Source organism: Drosophila biarmipes, chromosome 2R, assembly GCF_025231255.1.
Source record: "Drosophila biarmipes strain raj3 chromosome 2R, RU_DBia_V1.1, whole genome shotgun sequence".
NCBI lineage: Eukaryota > Metazoa > Arthropoda > Insecta > Diptera > Drosophilidae > Drosophila > Drosophila biarmipes.
In genome coordinates, this window is record NC_066615.1 from 22,519,878 (window position 1) to 22,532,543 (window position 12,666).

Here is a 12,666-nt window from a genome sequence, read left to right on the forward strand (position 1 = left end):
CAAGGAACGACATTCACTTCACACCTACGCAGCTCGCAAAACATGAAATCGAAACGGAAGTCGAGTGGAAGAACAAGTGTGGGTCTCCTGTTCCAGCAGGAAATGCATTTGGCCCAACTTCACTTTAGTGTCAACTTGCCACCTTCCCGCCTTACTGCAAGTACTTGGCGCCATTAAAATTATTTTCTTACATTTTCCTTATTTTTGTGAGTGAAATAAGAGGAGACAAGTTTTATGCCTGTTTGTCGTGAGATGTCTCAGTTCCAGGGGGAATTTCCCCTTTAAGATGGGACATACGATTAAAGTCGAAGAACAGAGAGATTTTAATGCAATATTTCCGATCATGTGAATTTCCTTGTATATGCGGGATTGTCTCTTATCAACAACAGAAAAGATGGAACAATCCCATCATAAAAGATCAATTCAAAGCTTAAGACATCTAGTTCCGTAGCCTAGTGCAAATAATAAACGCTAGCGCGAGTATTTTTAGGTCTTTAAAAGCAACTCCAGCCGTACATATTAACACACTCCGGGACAGAAAAAGAGATTCAAGGTGGGGAGTGCATCTTTCGGGAGCTGCTTAAAAGCCAATCCGAAAATAAGTGGATTTTGAGGCATTTAAAAGCCCAAAGTGTCAGTCTGTCAGTCAGCAAGGCACTTGTGCTCAATCAGCGGGTAGGAATTCTTATGGAGAGTGGGGACTGTTGCGTGGGTGGGTCCCTGGGTATATGTCTATGCTGAAAGGGGGCGGGGGAAAACTCATAACTCAAATCATCCGAACGGCAGCAGGGTCCCAACGAAGTGTCCCAAAGTATCTGCTAATAGGTGAGCCTGACTCGCAGACAGGAGAGTGTAGTTATGGTATAGTCTGCCTGCCGAAGAAGCCCCACTTTTATGGTCAGCATTAAAAAATCTTTTCCCTATTTTATGGCTTTAAAGCGAAAACGGTAGACAAAATGCCAAAAGCTTGTTAGCAGGAAAACGCTTCACTCCACGAGGAAGCATTTACATTTTGACTGCTGCTGCCCCTGAAAACAGTATCCGCATCAGCATCATACCACATCAATCAACGGCACTGGGCAACATTAAAATGGTAATTTAAAACCGCGAGAGGAGCCTCAGGACACTCGGCAGATAGGGCAGAGCCGGAGATCTCGGGGAGAACTCATCATGCCGACGTTTTAATGATTGGCCGCTGGCTCCTTTCCGTTGGTCCGACGCTATGCAAATGGTATCCTCCAGCTCTCTGGTTCCCTTAGTTCCCCGGAGTCCCCGACGCCCAGCCCATCCACCTCCCCAAACTGACTCGTAAATCAAGATTGCAACACCTAACCAAACTGGGGGAAAACCCTGGGCGGGGAAAAGGGGAAAAGGTGGAAAGGCGAGCCCGGTGCAGACGCAGTAAAGTGTTTTGAGAAATGTCACCCGTGGGGCGTTTTTGTCATTTCAAAAAGTGTTCAATCAACTGTCAGCATCCAGAGTTCTCCGCCCAAAGATTGAATACTTCTTGGCAGATATATTGTATCTTTAATGGCAGCCAGAAAACCTTTTAGCTATTGTCAGTTAAGGTATGTCTGCGAAGCCAGTTGTGTTTTTTTTTTTTAATTTACTTTCATATTATGAACCCGAATCTATTCAAAGCTCAAAAATAATCTCTTGCAGTTTTGCTCAGCCTATTAGAAAATGATGGGTAAGATAAATTTGTAATTTCTAACTTAAGGTAGAAGCAATTCTAAGTGCAAGTACACATATGAATCGTATATTCCTAATCTAATTTAACATCCGGCTTTTCTGGTTGGGTAGCACTCCTCCTTGCAAAATCTCCTTTCCCCTAGCACCCATTTCCCCACCTAATGCCAAGCTTTCATCGGGCAATTAGCCATTCATAACTCATCTAAAATCAACAAAGCAGCCAGCCACTTGAGAGGCATTTAAAATCCGCTTAGCATCAGCTTTGGCCAAAGGAAATCACAGCAAATGACCCACAAATGAAGCTGAAAATACGAGCTCTGAGTACTTGACGTTCTTGCCCCAGCCCATCCCCTCCAGAACCCATTTCACCCACGCCGAGTGTTAAGTTTCCCATGCTGAAATACTGGTGGCAGCGGATTCTTTCTCAAGTGTCTCATATGACCGAGGGGACCCCGGTCCCAGACCAGACCCCCAAGTCGAACCAGTTAGCTGCCACATTGAACTGAACTTTGAATTAAGTTGAGCGGCTTCCGACATAACAAACACCCACCTCTCGGGGTAACCAGATACTTTGGCGGTGCGAAAGAGTTCCTCGAGTTACCTACCTTAAGTTTAAGGAGTTACTCGCAAATATGCTTAGTAAGGTACGGATTAATAAATGAAATATATTCTTGATTGTCGATGGTTAAATCATTTCTGGTATTCACCCAAAAAATGTGTTAATTTGTGGAAAAACTACTTGGAACTATTTAAAACTCAGCTGTAAAAGATTTAATGATAAGTCGTGCAGCTTAAAGTAAATCTACATATTGTGAATATGATGATGTTTAGTTCAAGATGAATTAAATCTTTTATTAAAGGAGTAAGTATGAGACTAATGAGAAAAAATTTTGTGAATCTATAAAAAGATTTAAGTATTTAAAATTAATTTCAATGTTTTAATTTAACTCCCTGATTACCTCTTTTTTCCTACAAATAAGTCTGGGAAAATGGAAGTTTCCCGCAACTTATAGACATCACAGCTAACTGGCTCTGGGAGTTGAGCCACGTTCCCCAAACAATTTCTGGCTTGAGCAATTATTTGTCTAAAATAATTGCCAATTGGTCGCTGAAAAAGAATGGCCAAAAAGACAATGCAGACGAGACATCAAACAATCAAAGTGCTGGGGACTCCACTCCGTCTGTCCCGGCGACTTTGACTTTCTGCTCTTCGGGGGCAGGAGATTTGACAATGGCTCGCGCCGCTTGTTAGTTGTCCAGCGATTTCCGTTTCCGGTCCCACCGACTTCAACTTTTCAACTGCCACTCGGGATGGAACCGTAACTGTTGGGACTCGGTGTCTGGCATTGAAGTGAAAACAAAGCCACAATGCCAAAGCCAAAGTCAAAGTCAAAGCCGGGCGAGAAATTGGCAAATCCGAGCAAAGCTGGCCAAAAGGAGTGAATTGGCGACTGGCAAATGGTTGCCATCGTTGGTATTTTATTAATAGCCCAAAGGAGGGCCGGCGGCCCTTGGATCAAAATTTCTGCAGCGTGGCTGCTTTTGGCATTCATTTCGCAACCCCAGACGCCTTTGTCTGGCCCAAAACAATAACAACAAAGCAATGAAATCGAAAAACGTGCCCTCAGTCCCCAACCTGCCCCCCCGAATGAAAAAGGGAATTTTTATTTGCCGTCTATCGGCATTATTGACTTTGGGGCCCTCATCGTCAGCTGTGGCCGGCAGGGAAAAAGTAGAGAAAGGAGCAGAAGGAGCAGCCCTTCGTTTGCGGTTTCCCCGGGAAAATAGGAGGTTACATAAAAATAATATTTCTCGCTTACTGGCTTTTTCCCCCATTTGTGTCTCGTTCCATTTGTGTTTGCATTTCCACTTTCGTTTTCAATTTACGGGGATTTCTTGCCGCCCTTTCAAGGCTGCCCATAAACGGGGTGTAAAATGCACCTGAACTGCAGACAATGGGCTCTATAAGGCAGGGGTTCTCTCTTTTAACAGATGAAAGTGGAGGTGAAACATAAAAAAGGTAATAAGCAGCAAGCTTAAATGAAAAATTGTTTTGCGGTCAATGAAAAGCCTGTATTGACATTTCCTTATCATCGCTCGTTGGGTTCATAGCTAAACCATATAAATTCCAGGGAATTCCCTATCAGTTCCGAAACCTAATCTCACTCTCAAGTTCAGGTAATAAAAAAAAGGTAGAGGGCAAGGTTAAATACAGTGGCCTGGCATTTTGCAAAAGTATGTTAATATTTTGATTGATAAAGCTTATCAGCCTTTTCACTTGAATTAGGGTTACTTAAATAAATCATTTCTCGTTCTCTGGAATGTGAATTTATTCTTTACATATGGTTGATAGCCTCATGTTATGCAATATAACTTAGGGCTCCTAGCTTAAGCATCAATTCCAACATCTCTGGAGAACTCACTTTTTCAATTGCCGCTCATGGCAAGGACTTATGTAATTAGAATAAATGATGATTAAAATCATTAAAAAGTTTCGCTCAAGCGCATAAATTTCCGCCATAATTCGATTGCCCCAATGAGTTTTAATCAAATTGCCCAGACATCGTCTGTCAGTCGGCAAGTCGGCGGGTCTGTAAGTCAGTCAAGGACCGCAGAGCTCATCGATTACATCTCATCATCTCATCGGGGCAAGAGATGGGTGAGGGAGGACGTGGCCCTGGTTGTCGGCTTAGTGTTTTGGAGTGTGGCAAATAAATTGACATTTAGCTGTGCGTGTAACAAGATCAAGTATACGCAACGTCGCCCTCGCCGGCGGAGACGTCGTAACTTTGATTTGGCAGCAAGGCGAGAGTGTGCTCCTCATTAATGTTGCATGCCCCCGTCGCACTGGCAAATAGTCCTGCCAACGTTTTCCACGGCGGAAGCCCAGCCGACGGCAGAGCAAACCAAGTTTTTCCCCTGACAAAGGGGTCGTGTGTGCCTAGATGTACGTCATGTTGCTGTGCAGTGCAAAAAGGGCTGAAAGTAGGGGAACACAAGGAAATCTATAACATGCCACCCGACATCTTGATGTGTTTGCTGTGGTTGTGCTCCCGAAGGCCTCTCTGGGGCTCTGTTTTGTGGGTAGAAACCAGGGGTGGAGAAATGCATTCCAAGGTGTTCTTCAAAAAGTTCCACACTATTATTCTTTTTTGTCGATTTTATTACCAATAGTATTAGCCTATAAGCTAAGATTTTTTGGGTGTTTAGAGAATGTCACTTATACCTTGTTCAAAAATAGTTCTATACTTTCTTCCCTGTAAGACCAGGCATGCGTGCATTTAAGACGCCACGTAGCCGCATGTTGTTGATGTGCAACAGCGTGTTGCATGTGCAACAGCAACTTCATGTCCGATCTGACTTAAGTTAAGTTGTTAGCCCCGCTGACAGTGATGAAAACTTTGCTGACAGGTTCGAAGGGAGTTGCCAGGAAAATTGCTAACTCAACGGCAGGGTTTGGGAATGCGGCTTCGAAAAGCCACGACCGTCGATAAAGTTATCGGCTATCAGGTTAGGATTTTCATGGAACTTAACTCTGCTCGATTTTCCCTGTGACAAGTCTGAGTTTTTCATGCACCGTGCACCATGAAACTTTTCCACACATTACCTGACCTAGATCTCCCCGTGTTTTCCTTTCAGAACGATGCTATAATTGCCACCAGGCAGCCGGCAGACAGACGACTCCCACTGGAGGACACTTCATCTACAGCCAGGTGAGTTCCAATTACCCATTCCGCCGGAGCCGAGGAAGTGCCATATAAAACCAATTTTGTGGCCCTCGCACCTGTTGGAGTTTTCCCCCAGCCTGCGAGCCGGTTTAAAGAAGTTTCCATCACATTTCCTGGAGGAGGACTCTTTAATGCAACACGGAAATGCCAGAACGGAGCTCAGAAATTTGCCAAAGCTCTCTTCATTTCCGCAAAAAATGCAAAACAGCCGGGGGAGGGGGTGAGCCAAGGTAAATAGGGAAATGGGAAAGTGGGGAAATGGGAAAATGGCTGAGGGACCCGAGTAAAAGCAAAAGTAAGAGTCCAAGACCAAAACGCTTTGGGGAAAACTCCAGTCAACAGTTTTTTGCCACTACCTGGCTTTCCCTCTCCTTCTAGTTCTTTGCAAAAGTTTTGACAAAAATTTAATTAAATCCATGTCAAAGTCAGGACATGGACTGAAAAATAACCGGGAGAAAGTGCGTGTGCCCCGATGTCAAAAGGGCCACGAAAGCAACAAGTCGCTCAGAAATGCTTCCTATCTTCTAGCCAACTCAGAACTAAACTGAAGTAAGCCGATTTGTGTGAAAAGAAAGTTAAATTCTGCAGTCGGTAAATATTACACCGCAAAATGTGTGTCTGTTGCCACAGCAATGCAGGGTCCTTTGACTAAATAAATTTAAATTGCATTTACGTGCCTCCTCTGGCCTTCTCCGGCATTCAAGGCGAATCGCATGCGAGGCCATCATGAATAAATAAATTTTATGCGTAAAAATAATTCAATTATAGGCACCACACATGTGCGTTTGGGATCTGACTTTCCCCGACTTTCCCTTCCTTCCCTTTCAAGGGAGCCTCTTTGTGGTTCCTGGCCCTTGTTATAAATAAATTGCTCGAACATTTTCTGGCCTGCCGGAGTCAGTTCATTGAATTTCATTGATTTTGCTTTTGATTTATTTTTACCGAAAATAAGAAAAAAGGGTCTCGTATTTATGGACTCAAATCGATTTGCATGCTGGGGGAAAGGTAAATAGGAAATACGCCGCTTCCCAGCTCTGAAATATTTTAAAAGCTGCCTTTCAGGCTTAAATTAACTTTCCGGGGCTGCAGTTCTTAGCCATAAATCACTCAGGCAGCCTCAACAGGTTGCCGGAGTCAACCCCATTTTTCAACTTGGCCAGCATTCAATTAACAATTGAATTTATATGTGTAACAGCGGGGAAAACAGTTGGGAAAGTCCCCGAATCGATGGGCAGACATCCGAAAAATCTCTCGTTTCTCGCTGCCAGCTGCAATTAAAAGGCAATGAATTCAGATCTTTCACTCCCCCAAACTCCCCCATTTCTCCGCCCTCTTTGCGCCGCAGAGGGGGCGTGGCCAGCTGTCGACTGCCTTGGAAAGTGGGAGCACTTAGGCGAAATTGTGCGCCAACAGCTGGCTTTAAGCGTGTCAGTTTCAGTTTTTTTGGTGCCCTTATGTAATTTATTGATTTTAATGTACAGGGGAATTCGCAAATGTTCCTTTGGTTTTTTGTGCATTTTTTTGTCCGTATATTTTTGTCAAAAGTATTGCCACATTTCGTGCTTAAATCGAGATTTCCCAACCCCTTCCTCAGTGCCTAATAAAGTTATGAGCATGTTAATTCCTTCCTCTCATTTAGCTGCCAATTAATAAATTTTTCGAAAATTCCAAGTCCCTTTATTTTCCACATCTTTCCATTTTCCCCCTGCCGAGCTGCCCTAGATGTGTCTGGCATATTAATGAACATTTGTTTTCTTTTCTGAAAATGTTCGGGGGTGAACAAAATTTATGTGCTCAGGTTAAATTCCTGGGATTCTTTTTTGTCGTATTTCGGTGTTTGTAAAGCTCTCTGTTCATTTGTTAAATTAATTTATGTTTGTTGACTGTGAAATTTTTACAACATATTTTGCGTAGGCACTGGGGGCAGGGGAAAAATCAACTCACTTAACCCTTTTGATAAATGGGAATTTTGTATATTTGTGACAAGAACTTAATGACAACTGTTGGGCAAGTGAAAAAAGTTGGGCAAGCAAGGGCACTTCTTAAGAAATAATTTTGGACCAAAGGCTATTAGTTGAAAACTTAATTTTATGCCACATTAAAATCGACATTTTCCACCAGCCACGCTCCCCCTTCCACTTTCTTTTCCCGACCTGACCCACACGTTATCTGGAGACCAACTTGAATAGAGGGGCCCACATACGGTCCCATAAATTCTCACCCTGGCACACCCACTCCCTGAACTTTGACCCGAATTTCGGAGCTCATTTGCATAGTCCTGCTCTCCCAGAAAAAACGTACTGCCTTAAAGTGAATTAAATATGAAAGCTTCTCAAATATTTAACCGAGCATGGAAAGTCATATGGTCGACCCTTAACCCATTCGTGCCGCGCTGTGCGAAAGGCAACCCCAAGTGGGCAATCCAACAAAACAAAGGAACTGCGCGAAACGGGTCTCTAATTGTTATATGTTTATCCGGACGGCAAACTATGACCGCATTAGGAGAGCGAAGGACCTGCCCCAAATCTAGATATATATCTGCTTTTTTCAGGACTCTGTGTGTACTATATCCCTGTAGTCCCGTTCCGAGTTGACTTTGGCCATTTTTTAATGTGCCGGGCTCGGAACTCTGGCTCCCAAAATGTATTTCACTTCATTCCTTATTTATGTGTATATGTGTGGAAGCCCCTGCCCCGAGTGGGAAAAAAAGGTTTGCGTGCCAAATTATTGTGCCAGTGGCCTAAAGTTCCCTCTTTTTGCCCCCTTTTTTATTTCAACTGCCTCATTTGTTTCCTGCTCTTTATTCGGCGGGCTTGGGGCAGCAGCCAAAACGGAAAGTGCGTTGTACTCTTTTCCTTCAGGCCTACATATATATTTCAGGAGCTGACTGTCCTAAAAATATCGATTTCTAGACTGTCCAACAGGGCGTGTGGAAACTACAGGTGAAAGGGGAGGACTGGTTGTGTATTTAAAGGTGTAGGAAGGGGCGAGGGGATATTTTCGGGTGTTTCAATTCAAATGATGTTTTAAACAATTTACTGACTGTAAGGTGTCTCTTGATATCTTGAAAATTCTAAGCAAAAATACGAAAAGCACAGAGACCTTTACCACTCAAATGCTACTGTCAAAACAAAATCAATGGTAAAGTAGATCCAATTTCATTCACTATAACTGTGAAATACAGGGTTGGTAAAGGATTTGAGCTTAAAATTTGAATTCCAGTATTGACTAACGTAAGGTGGCTTAGGTTATTTCCGTAGGCAGTGTTGTAAAGGTGCTCATATTTTATTGAATTCTTCTTCTCAATGTAGTTTCTAGTTTCCCTTGCTTCTTGATGTGTCTCACCTTAGATAAGTTATGCCAGTGCTCCACTTTTAGCTCGACGGGCACCCCCCATTTTCGTGGATTTTCTCCAGCGCCTGCTTGATTTTCCCTTCCATCGCCGCAGCCATAAAGATGTGGGGTCTTGAGTGCTGCCATGGCTGCCATATCATCCGAAGCTTAGGCGGATGGCCACACACTCAGGAGCATAAAGTTGCTCTTCCTGCACTTCCGGCTCTTGGCCCACTTCTCGCTAACTCAACTTTATCCGGGCCATAACACGGCACAATAAAAACGAGTTAAGGATCTCTAAACCATTTTAAACATTTAGTGCACCGCAGCGTAAAAAAGAGAAGCTGCATATAAAGATAAAATATTTCATTTGGCAGCCCCTCCGCCTTTCGCCATGCTCTCCTTTTGCCAGCATTTGTAGACTTAATGCAATTGTCGCATTATTCCCCCTGCTTCTCCGGCCACTTGGCGAAACACTCTGCGAAATGATATATACCCAGCGACAGATCCTATATATGGGTAGGAATATATATATTTTTAAATACCTCACTCGAGTGTTTTTTCGGTGGTTTTTTTCTCGGCCTTTCTCGGTTTTGTTGTATTTTGGTTTTTATTTTGCCGCATGGCGTCTCGTCTGGCGTCTGCCACGGCGTCTGCAAATTCAGAGGAAAAGGGGAAAATAGGGTCGAATAGGGGCCACGGGGGGAGTTTTCTCTTCCCTCGGCTGAAATAATGCTCTGTGTGTGCTCTGCTGCGCTTGTTTGGCAACTGCCTCGGGTCTCTTGGTTATTAAGCCATTTTCCGTCCCCCCTTTCTGTTGCAAAATCAAGCAGAGTGTTAAAAAACCAAATTAAATTAAAATTCTTGGCCAGCGGAGAGCCATATCACATGTGCGCAAAGTTTTTCATTTTCCCAGGACAGCAGTATCTACTGGACTTCCCTTTTTATCTTAAAAGTGGTGGTTCAAACATAAGTGCTAAGGATTTTACTTACAAAATAAAATATTTAAAGAGAATTTCCTTCCATGTCTAGCAAAAGTGTTCAACAAAATGGTTCATTTTCCTCTGGATCCGAAGCATCCCCTCTCAAAAGCACTACTTTGTCCGGACACAGTTTGCATTTATTTCTGTCGCTTTTTGGCAGCCACTAATTGAACAAACTAAGATCACTCAGTTGCCCCTCCACCGACCAAAAAATAACTAAACACAACAAAACTCTTATTTGCCTGCCAAGCGACCAACAATTGCATTAATTATGCGTGCAGTGAAATCTTTTTGGGAGTGAAAATGGGAATGGGAGTGCTGCCAAAAGGTGGGAAAGGGGAAAATTCGGGGCTTGGGGACTTGAACACTGCACCGTGGCGACAACGGCAATTCATCTTTGATGGCGGATGCCGGCCAAACTCATGAACACCCAGGCCCCGGAGACAGTTTGTGCGTGCAAAATCTGGGAATTCATTTCTTTGTTTTGCCAGCGCCGAGTGTTTGCCTATCCAATAAGTCTCTAGCGGAGCTCGGGAACGGGAGTGGGTATGGGATCCGACCAGGAGAGGCCCAGTCCCCTCAAGAGGAGCAAATGCTAATCTTGATAAAAATAAACGCACTCGGGCACGTTGCTACACGGCGAAAAAAGTGTTGGAAAATGTAATATTTAAATACTTAGAAGGCCCATTGATCATTAGGCATGTTATAAAAACTAACAGATCGTTTTTAAAATAACTAATTTATTAGTATCATTTGTATATACAGGAAATATAATAAAACATTTTAATAGTATAAAGGGTTACATAGCAAACACCTCTTAAAAATTAAATAAATGCAAAATCACATTAATAGTATTTTCAAATAATATTTACAAAGTTTGCTACTTTACTTTTTGTCAAGTATTTGGCTTCAACTTAGTGTGAACAAAAAAAGCATTTGCATGCTTTCATATATTTCGTATGAAGATTTTTTCCAGTGCAGGGGCTGCGGGGAGCGCCTAGACGGCATCTCACGTTTTCGTCGCATTTTCAATTTGCTTGGCATTTGCCTTTTCCCTGGCCATTGTCAGTCAGATTGCCCCGCCCGACGCCTCTCTCCACGACTAAGTGAATATTAATATTGACTTTGTGTGCTCCCCGCATAGTTCACAAAAGTTTTTCACCTTTGATTGCTCGAGTCGCCACCCGGCTTTCCCAGCTTCCCGAGATCCCTGGCTGCTTCCATATTTCCTTACTTGGGCTGAGCCCTGACCTCACCTCAAATCCACCCCAGATTCCCAGGACCCCGCGACCCCGATTGCCATTTGTGGCCTTTAAAGTCAATGGCATGCTCAGCGGTTCTTTTCGTGGAAAATTTATGTGCAAACTTTATGCGTGGCGCACAGGGTCCTTCGCTTCCTTTTCTGGGGGAACTCTCGCTATTTCTATTATCAGCATTTGTTGCTCGGGATCCTCTTTCCGCTTCCACATTATTTTCCCATTTTTATGGCATTTAAGTTCAAATGAGGAACGTGGGATAAGGACACTGCTCGCACACCCTCGATTCGGGTTTCACTGCCTGGGAATTTTCCCAGGAACAAGCTTGCTCACCTGAGCCAAAAAGGAGCAGGAGACTCCAACAATGTCAATATAATTAAATGAAGCTTATAAAACTGAAGAGGAAGGCGGAATTCTGGAGGAGGTGGTAACTGTCCTGGGAAGCACATACAACTTTGTTGATTGGATTTTCGGTTAGCTGCAGTCATAAACCAAAAGGAAAGCAGGAAAAAGGAGGCCTGAATGAGATGAGCTTAGAGCTGTAATCCTCAAAAGCCCTGTTCCTATGGGGTTAGAGATTAATTGATAAAAAGTACTTTTTATTTTAGTAAAAAAACAGTATAACTATATAGCAAATCTGGCTATGTCATACAATAAACAAAATATAAATAACGCTTTAAATGTAAAGAATACACATATGATTCGAGTTACAATAGCTGCAACACTGTAATTCCTTCAAGTAATCCTTAATTTGTTTATTAATAGTCATAAATATCATAAAATCAATTAAAAACCCTGCTAGAATTCCATATTTCCCATAATAAATGTAAGTAATACCCTTAAAAATCACCTTAAAATCACCCCTTTCGGCTTCCCTGGCCCTTTTCGCTGGTTTCCTGACCGGGTTAGTTAGCCCTCATTTAATTAACCCATTAAAGGCAGCCCGCTTCGATCTCTCCGGCTGCCGGGGAGAAGCGAGCATCCGAAGTGCAGGCCACAACTTTCGACTTGTTGGCCTTTGACAGACCCCGAAAAGCATTTCCAACAATCAACTGCCACCCCGTGGCCCAAGTTTGCTTTCAAAATATTTGCCACAATGAAATCATGACTGTTTGTGTGTGGAACCTACCCTCCAACCCCTTTCCACTCGTAGGCCTCCGCCCCTGGCTCAAACATTTTTTTCACGGCAAAGGTGGGGGTTCGCAGGGGGTTCAAAGTTTAGTTCGCTTGGCGTGCGAAAGTTTATTAAAAACTTTGTGTGCTTTTTGCAAACAAACACAAACACTCGCACACAAACGCGGTTTTTCCTTTTGCCAAAAGGAAGAAAACAACAAGAGCAACTGCCATGTGAAACTTAATAATTCACACGGGAGTGAATTTTTCACAATTTTCACTTTTTCCACCGCGGAGGCGGGGTCTTTTTACCAATTTTATTGAAGCGTAAAATATGAACCAGAACCACAAACTGAGTGAATGAATGAATGAGTGAATGAATAAAAGGTCGTCGAAGAGGGGGAGTTCTCTCTGAGCTTTTAACTTTTGTTGACATAATGAAACCCCGAAAGTTTGCGTTTTGCTCTTTATTATTTGTTCTACAGCTAGTTAAGGTTATTGTTGCCAGTGTGTGATTTTTGGGGGTGAAAATGGGCAGGGGGGTAACATTTCCCTGCTCCT

At 43.2% G+C, this 12,666-nt stretch overlaps 1 protein-coding gene across 2 annotated transcripts in view; it reads left to right on the top strand.

The window, feature by feature from the left end:
- Positions 1–12,666, top strand: part of LOC108022676 (uncharacterized) — an 85,031-nt gene that overhangs the window by 52,932 nt on the left and 19,433 nt on the right. For both annotated transcript variants that reach the window (XM_017091747.3, XM_050888104.1), the window contains one exon: positions 5,332–5,405. The gene's annotated coding sequence lies outside the window, so the exon portion shown is untranslated. The remainder of the gene's footprint in view (positions 1–5,331; positions 5,406–12,666) is intronic.